Source organism: Poecilia latipinna, unplaced genomic scaffold (assembly GCF_001443285.1).
Source record: "Poecilia latipinna isolate Pla-1442-1.1 unplaced genomic scaffold, P_latipinna-1.0 Scaffold441, whole genome shotgun sequence".
In the NCBI taxonomy this organism is placed as follows: Eukaryota; Metazoa; Chordata; class Actinopteri; order Cyprinodontiformes; family Poeciliidae; genus Poecilia; species Poecilia latipinna.
In genome coordinates, this window is record NW_015113057.1 from 42927 (window position 1) to 51364 (window position 8438).

Genomic DNA, 8438 nt, shown 5'->3' on the forward strand with positions numbered 1-8438 from the left:
AGAATATTACGAGAATTAGGTCATAATATTATGACTTCATTCACAGAATTTTACCATTTTTATTTATTTTCTTAGCCTGCAGCTGCATCCAATATTTCAATTGTAACATGGTTTTAATTCCTGGGACAGGTGTGAGTTGGGCTTATATTGTCCTTCCAAACAAAAGCATCGCCTGAATTTGAGGAACTTTTCATCTCCGGAGAAGCTTAGAAAGTGACCAGTGAGACTCGTGCTGTGGATCATCTGAAGGTGGTGGAGACTCTGCTGCATGAGATGGAATCTGATCCCACTGGATACACTAAAGCCTAACTTGGTCTGATAAAAGCAATAATTTAAAGTTTTTTCAGATGAAGTTCAAGTAGTTGAAGGCAGAACATGAGGTCATGACGTTCTGTTTGTTCTTGGATGTAGGAACGTCCGAGTTCCTGCTGCGGCAAATCTAATAGAAAATCAAATTTCAACTGGAAAAGTCAGAAGTCGAGTTTCAATATGGCCGCCCCACATGTAGGACATTGTGATATGTTGGAGCAAACAACGTCAGTGTGTGCAGTTTGTGTGTCTGCCCCAGAATCTGAGCAGCAAAACGCCAGAATCCGTCTTTAATGTTGTTGCCAGGAAGTTGAGCCACGGAGGCCAGCTGTGTGGGAAGAGCAGCCACCTGGACACGAGCAGCAAACCAGAGCGAGGGAGGGCTCACGGCTCTGCGATCAAGATTCTTTTTATCTCTGAGAACTAGCAGACGAGCAGCTTCCACCCAAGACTGTTCTCATGCTCCGCCGTGACATCACCACCTTCCAGTCACTGAGCACTGGTCCCGTTTCAAATAAACTGGTTTGACGGGTTTAAGTGAAAGATCAGCAGTTTGAAACATTTTTAAAACCTTTTTTTTTATCTGAAACTATGGCTGTGTGGGTCGATGTTGCTTTGAAGGTGTTTGTATATAACATTTATCAAAAATATGTTTGTTTTATTGGTTGTTTTTTTTTTTTACATATTTGTTAAAATGTCACCATGTCAGTATGAGACAGATAATCTCTGGAAAAATGAATCTCCTCCACCTCTGTCCTGAGCTGCTATTGCCATCTGAAGAAATGCATATTTTCCGACCAAAAACAACCAATCAGAGCCAGGAGGAGGAAGCACCTGAAATCAACCTCATGTACTTGCTGCTAAATGTGCTAACAGCAGAGAAACAACTCACTGTTGCAGGAAAACCATTTTTCCACTGTCATCGGAGGCAATGCTAACTAGTCTTAGCATTAACGACAGACTATGCTAGCTTCAAAAGTAGCAGAGAGCAAGAGGTGAGGGGAAGTCTGATTGACAGCACTAAGACCCGCCTCCTGGCTCCAATTGGTTGTTTCTAGTTGGAATGAGGAGAAGGCAGAGGGACTTGGTTTGCTTCACAGATTATCTGTCTCAAACTAAACTGTCATAACATTGTGAGAGTTTCAACAAACGTAAAAAAAAACCCCAACAAACTTTACTGCAGCTTTAATAGGTCCATCTTTATCCCAGCCTTTGTTCCTAAGCCACAAATGATTGTGTGAAAAGTACTTAAAGTGTTTGAAGCAACACCTAAGGGTCTCCTGTTCTGGTGAAAACTTCCCTTGTCATAAACTTTTTTATATTTTTACTTTTACAAAACACTTTGGGACTCTCCCATTTTGCCGTCTTAAACACACTAACGACTTACCAGCTGATGCGTGTCCACCGTAAATCCTTAGTTGCACAACGATGTGGTGAAGACGTCCTACGACACTGACTGATACCACGTGGTCACTGGCTGACTGTGGAGAAAAAAGAATCCAGTTCACTTGTTTACTTGACCCAGGCCTGCTGTTAAATGATAATGACCCACAGAAAGAGACTGTTTACAGAGAAATCTAACCAGGGCTAGAGCGTTATGAGCGCCTGCCACTGTTGTTGTTACTAAGTCTCATTTTCAACCTGGCTAATAAATGGGAGCTAGCTTCCGTTCTGCCTGGTCTGAAAATACTAAGTGATTGTGTGACTTCTTTCCCAGCCAAAATAAGCTGAGGAAGAAGTCACAGTCATGGTTCTCTGCTGACCTTCAGTGTCCTCCATGATGGCTTCAGAAATGTAGTGAATGCAGGATATCTGTAAACTGTAGGGGATGAAAAATCAGTAAAGTTTTTTTAAAAAAAAAAAAAAAAAAAAAGTATATATGTGGCCTGTGAGAGATAAAACAGCAGAAAATATTTGCATCAGTATCCAGGCTTCAAACTGCAACAAATAGTTATCCTTTAAAGGAATAGTTAAAATTTTTAAAGGGGTGATATTATGTATTTTCCAGGCACATAGGGCCATTTTATAACACAATTAAATAACTGTTACCTTCAGTTGTTATAAAAATTCTGTATCAAACATAACTTAAGAGAAATTTGACTTTGCAATTTGACAAATTGAAATTAGGCCTCTATCTCTTTAAGAAGCTACTGCTCTTTCTGACTCTCCACTGTCAGGAAGTCATCACAACTTGGCTCCTCTATCATGTGGGTTGCAACCGTTTTACCAGCGTTAAACTGAGAGGTAGCTCAGCAGATTTGCAGTTCCAGCAGGTGTTTGCCAATTGCAGCTAGCTAGTCTGAAGGAGCTGAGTGGAGTGGGGGTGCTTTGTGAGGCAGAAGCTTGGCTGGAGACTGCAGCTCTGGGGGAGGAGCTTTGTGTAAATAGGCGGGGCTTTGTGTAAGCAACCATGGAAGCAACCATTCAAAGATTTCTCAAACATGCATGAAAGAATCAAAGCAACATTCCAGGTATGTTTTTCATCAAGGAACAACATTATAACAAGATGCAAAACTCAAAAAAGTTGTTTTTACATAATACTGCAAATAATACCCATAATACTGGGATTTTGTTGACTAGTTGTACATAGAAAGCAGCTTAGCAGCGGTTATGGATGAGCCAGAAACCACCTTTCCAATATTGGATATCAACCAATCACAGCACACCTGGTATTTTGAACAGCCTCACATGGAGTCCACTTCCTTCCAGATACAACACCAGGAGGCGCTGTTTTATGAGTAAATCCTGACATTCAGTCATTGTATAGCAAACCCCTTGCTTTAGTGTGTGGGCAGTCGTGGATTAACTTCTCCAGCGGCACCTGAGCCAGTTCATCTGGAGCTGGAGCAGGACTCTTGATTGCATGCTGTCAATCAGTCATTTGATCTAAGGGTCAATCTAAAAGTTGAATCACAGCAGAGCTCCAGGAGAGGAGTTTCAGACCGCTGCTTTGGTCCACCAGCCCTGTGATTAGTAGCTTCAACTGAGCACTCCCCTGCAGTCCTGCGGTGCTCAATTTCTGCTCATTTTCACATCACAAATTCTATATAATCTGGGAAACAAAAGTCAATGTTGTAGTTTAGTGGACCAAACACAGCCGGGACTTCCAAACTCTCCAGCCATCATGCTTACCGAGTTTAAATCAGACATCAAACAGTTTGCAGTTGTTGTGTGTTAGCAAAGCTACCTGTCGGTCTGTGATCGCTTCTCTTTAAAGCTGCTGGATTTAACATTCAAAGTGTTTAGTTGGGAACCTGATTAGACCAAGGCTTCAAAGACTGAGACACAAGTCACATAATTAATGGCTGCAGTCTGACACAGCTTAGAGAGTGGGCCTCGAAAGCAGTTCAATCATTTCTTTTATTTTTTTTTTTTTTTTTTTTTACAGAACGAACATTATTTATTCACACGTTAAATGCAACATGGCGGCAGCTGGAGCTCAAAGTGTTTGGGTTTGAATCACTGCTGCGTTGTCCTCAAACACTGACCACTTCTTCTAGTTGAGATGACTGTTCATTCAGAGCTCTTCGTGTTTTTTCCTCTCTGTGAAATATCTGTCCGGTCTTTCCCTCCGTCCGGATGGTCCACTGCTTTCAGTGTTACCGTCAGGGTTGGGCGTCGATGGCTGTAGACAGACGTATGAATGCCCGGCTTTGTACGCTGGCATTTGTGGGCCGGGAACAAATCTAACTCTCTTACTGCTTAGGTGGAGGCAGCCCTGGCTGACTGCTACTGTAGAAAAAAAAAAGAAAAAAAAAAGATTTTTAATGGGGAAAGTCAAACTACCTTCTCAAGAGTCTATTGAGGCGCCTCTCATCAAAGCTTAGGGAGAGGCTGGGAAAGTTCTTGCTTTAATAAAAAGTAGGTTGTTACAGTCGGAGGGCCCAAGCAGTAGTAGCAATTTACTTTCACTGCTGTAACTATCGGGGCCGTCTCTTCCAGGGAATTTTAGGCAGGAAGGAAAATAGAGGTGGAGGCGCGGGGTGCAGAGAGTAGGGAATTACTGCCAGGTCTGCAAGACTCAGTGACCAACTCTGCTGCTGTGTGCGTATTCAGGAGCTACGGCGGCTGGATCCGTTCCACCTAAACAGGCCTCCAGGGCCGGCTTTAGGAGAGCGCTGACCTCACCAGAGCCATCCGCGGGGGACAAAGGGCACCCTTTGAGAAAAGAAAAATTCCAGGTTTGCAGGAATCCAAAATGAATGTGGTGTAACGTTCTGTTTGCTTTGGATGGAGTTTCACTTTTTACTCTCTTGCTCCGGCAGCCCAACTGCTCGTAGAAGCTGGTTAGGAAGGTGATGATGTCCTCTCACAAACTTAAAACTCTTAATCTGTAAAGAAGCCCTGCATTCGAAATGATTTCTTTCAGTTTTTCTTTCTAAAAGAAAGGTTGTTTTTAAGCTGATGACTGTTTTTTTTTTTCATGTCTTTCTCGCCATTAAGCTCCTGCTGCTGCTTTCTGGTTGTTAAAGAGAGAATGAGTGTAGCGGTCAGGTTGAGACACATGCAGTCAAGCACTGGTTTGACCTCAAAGACCTCAAACTCTAACGACTGGCATTACCTTTTAGGGAGTTCAGCGCCCACACCGAGTGTTTTGGGTCATTTCTCATTAAATGCCGACACTTTAAAGCACTTGTCTCACACTCCAGTCTTCAAGGTTCTGGTGTCACAAAACCTTTGGATGTCTCTCTGCTTCAGCACACCTGGCTCCAATATTAGCTCATTAGCAGAGCTTTGGGGAGCTTGACTGCATGCTGGTGAGGCATGCAGTCAAGTAACTCAAGTGTAGGACAAGGGACACATATAAAAGTTGTAGGACTCTGACTCTTTAGGCCAGGGGTCCCCAGACTTTTTCCTGCGAGGGCCACATGACTGTTCCCTTTTCTGGTCGGGGGCCGGTCTTAGTTTTTCGAGAAAGAAACCTTAGAAAAGTTTTGTTGATGGGGGGGGATTGGATTACTGCCGACTACACATTCGCGTTTGTAGATAGATTTTTACCCAGAATGCAAATGGAAAAAAACCATGAGCGAAACGGTGACTGGTACTGACTAGTATATATTCCATTGAGGGAAACTAAGTTTCATATCTGCTCAAGAGCCCCCCTGATGGTTGAAGAAAAATCCACATATATATGAAAAACAACACTGAATGCTCTCTGGTATTGTTCAGGGGGCCGGACCAAATCCGCAGGCCGTAGACTGGGGACCCCTGCTTTAGGCTCACAACTACATAACCATGTGCAACATCGGATATTTTTGGCTATAGAATAGGATTCTGATGCTTGTTTAATAAGTGAATGTCATGTTGAGAAAGCATGAGGCAAAAAGCAATTGCCAGGTTAGCTACCACAATCAAGTTGGAGTTTAGCAGCAACTGGTATATTTGTTCGTTTCGGGTTACACCGTCTACCTGATGCTGTTTGTGCTCTTCTGTCACAATTGATGAAAAGGTTTGGACCTCGAGGTTTGACTAAGGAATTACTGACTCAATCGAGTAACTGTGTTACCTTCAATTGATATAAAATACCTTTTATACCAACTATGACAGAAGAAATGTGACTTTGTTGTTTAAAACCTTGAAGTTGGGTCTCTGTCTCTTTAAGAATCTCCTGCTCTTTGTGAAACTCCGCCTTCAGGAAGTCATCACGGCTCCTCTATTAACCCTTTAACAACATTTTACCCAGCATTTCACTGAGAATTAGCTATGTGCTATAAAATGGTACTATGTGACTGAGAAACACAGAATAGTAAAACCCCCACCGTCTTTTCACTTTTTTTTTTGCTGTCATCCATTTGAATGGTAGGTTGGTATTTTGGTATATGTACTTTTTGTGACTGTATTTTGTAAAGAGATAGTTTCTGTAGGGGGCAGCGTTACTGAATCTTTGGATAATAACTAAGATTGAATTTGATGCCATTTCATTTTTTCATTTCGTTTCACTTTTACTCCTTTTCCACCAAAACAGCTCTAGCGGCTATCAACAGTCTGATTTGTTCTTCCAGTCATCACATACAGACAGAACCTGAGGAAACATAAAACATGTGACATCCTGTGTCATTTTTAACCGATTTTTGCTAAAACAGCATAAAAAGGTTTGTGGGAAGGATATAGGTGGGATCCAGGCGAAATATGCGAAAAAGAATCCTGTTGTTTTGACAGACCTGTGAAAGAAGATGGCTCTTATACCAGCAGTAAAAGATCTCTGATTGTTGACCTTTGACCTGAGCCAGCCCCAGGCCGTGTAGCACAACATCTCTTCCTTTGCTTTGCGCTCTGCTTGAGAGGCAGAACAGAGCAAAACTGCAACCAGACAGTTCAGAATCCAGCAAAGCTCGCTATTTTTTCTTCCCTCTTTTCAGAACCCAAAGAATTTCACACCCAGTCACCAATTAACAGCACAAAGCGCCAATAAGCACTCAGAGTCTGGCGAAGCGACGCTGATGGTCAGCACGGGTTTGCTGCGAGATCAAGGAGAAGTTTTCTCCTGGGGAACAACTTCCGGATTATACAAAACAGCAACAACAAAAAAAACAATGAAGGAGAGTCCTGCGTGCGTTTGGGGCTCTGCAGAGAAAAATAGCAATGAAGTCACCACCGCACGATGCGTGCGATCGCTGTAGACACGTGGTAGACATTAACGCTCGAGTAAAGTGCTCCTAATGTGAGAAGTTTGGATTTTTCTTTTCTTTTGCACTTGTTCTTGCTCAATTACAGCTTTTGAGCTGGATGAATTTCAAGGTCAGATTCGGGGGTCGGACATCTTTTCCTCCTGACATCCTGTCTGTCTTCCCGTTTCTACGTCTGCGTGAGAAAATACTTTTTTATATAGAGAGAACACCGCAACTGAACTGAACTTAAGCGTATTTTTCTCACTATTAAAGTGTTGTTTTGCAGTTCAGGTTGGAGGCAGCTTCAGTCGGACCAACAGGCCTTGATAACAGCGATAAAACTGTGTGTCCATGTGTGGCGAAGCGGGCTGGGGGGGCTCCTTGTGCCTATAACCCCTGCAGTTCTTAATTCATTCTACCTCACACCCCCATAAACATCCTGCTGCAACTCCGCGGCGGTGTGTTTATGAGCTCACTCTCTTCTCTCTCTCACACACACACACATTGAAGCCCACACAGAAGCCCCCTGGCTTCCTCGTGAATGATAAAACTGGAATCGCAGTGCAAGGTGTGCCATCAAAGGCAGATATTAGCGTCGTAAAAATAAAAAGGAATGTTGAGCCATCAGCAATTATCCGAGAGGGATCCGTCGCACCTCGCTTTAATTTTCCGCGCTGCACTGCGAGGCCCCCGGTAATAATCACCCGCCTTGTGTTTTGCAGGGGAAACGAGAGTAAAGGGGTTGTTGGGTTTGGGGGTTTGGGGGAGATGCTCTGCAGATGTGCAGATGGCTGAATAAACGCAAACCGGAGAGGGTCGGGGCATCGTCTCGCTCGCGAGGGGATAAAATACCAGCCTGGCGCTGAGTCAACGCAGGACATCTGAAGACAAACATCCATGATGATAAGGCCGGCGGGTAATGACTATAATGATGAGAAATTGTTTCCCCTGCTGCCCCGGCCCGCCCCGACATCACTGCCTCGCAAGTTTCAGCAGAGCGGGGTTTGGCATCAAAGGGGCCGAGGCCGGTCCACAGCTGTTTGTTTCCTCCCCTGAGTGATAGTGATGAAACGTTATCACGGGAAAATAAAGGGAAGATCGCCCTGAAGTGAGTGTTAGAAGCGTTCAAAGGGAAAGTGCATGTGCATCTTTTTTTTTTTTTTTTTGCGTAAAAACATTTAGTTTGAATATTTTGGAGTTGTGTCCACAACTACTTAAAAGCTGCAAAAGCTGGAAAAAACTTTTTTAAGAACTCACAACCAAAATGGCTTATTGTATTTACCAACATTTCAGATGAACTGTAATAAATTTTTATTGCTGTGTGTGCTATCGCTCACTTATTTGGATGACTTCTACTGCTTGACGTGTGTTTTGTAATGATGGACCCCAGGAGAAGAAGCTGCTGTAAAGCCATAGGGAATAAAACAACATAACATGAGACGATTCAGGCTGAACTGAATGAAATTAATCAGTTTTTCTAATAAAGACCCAACGACAAACCGTTTAAAGAATTTTTGTTTT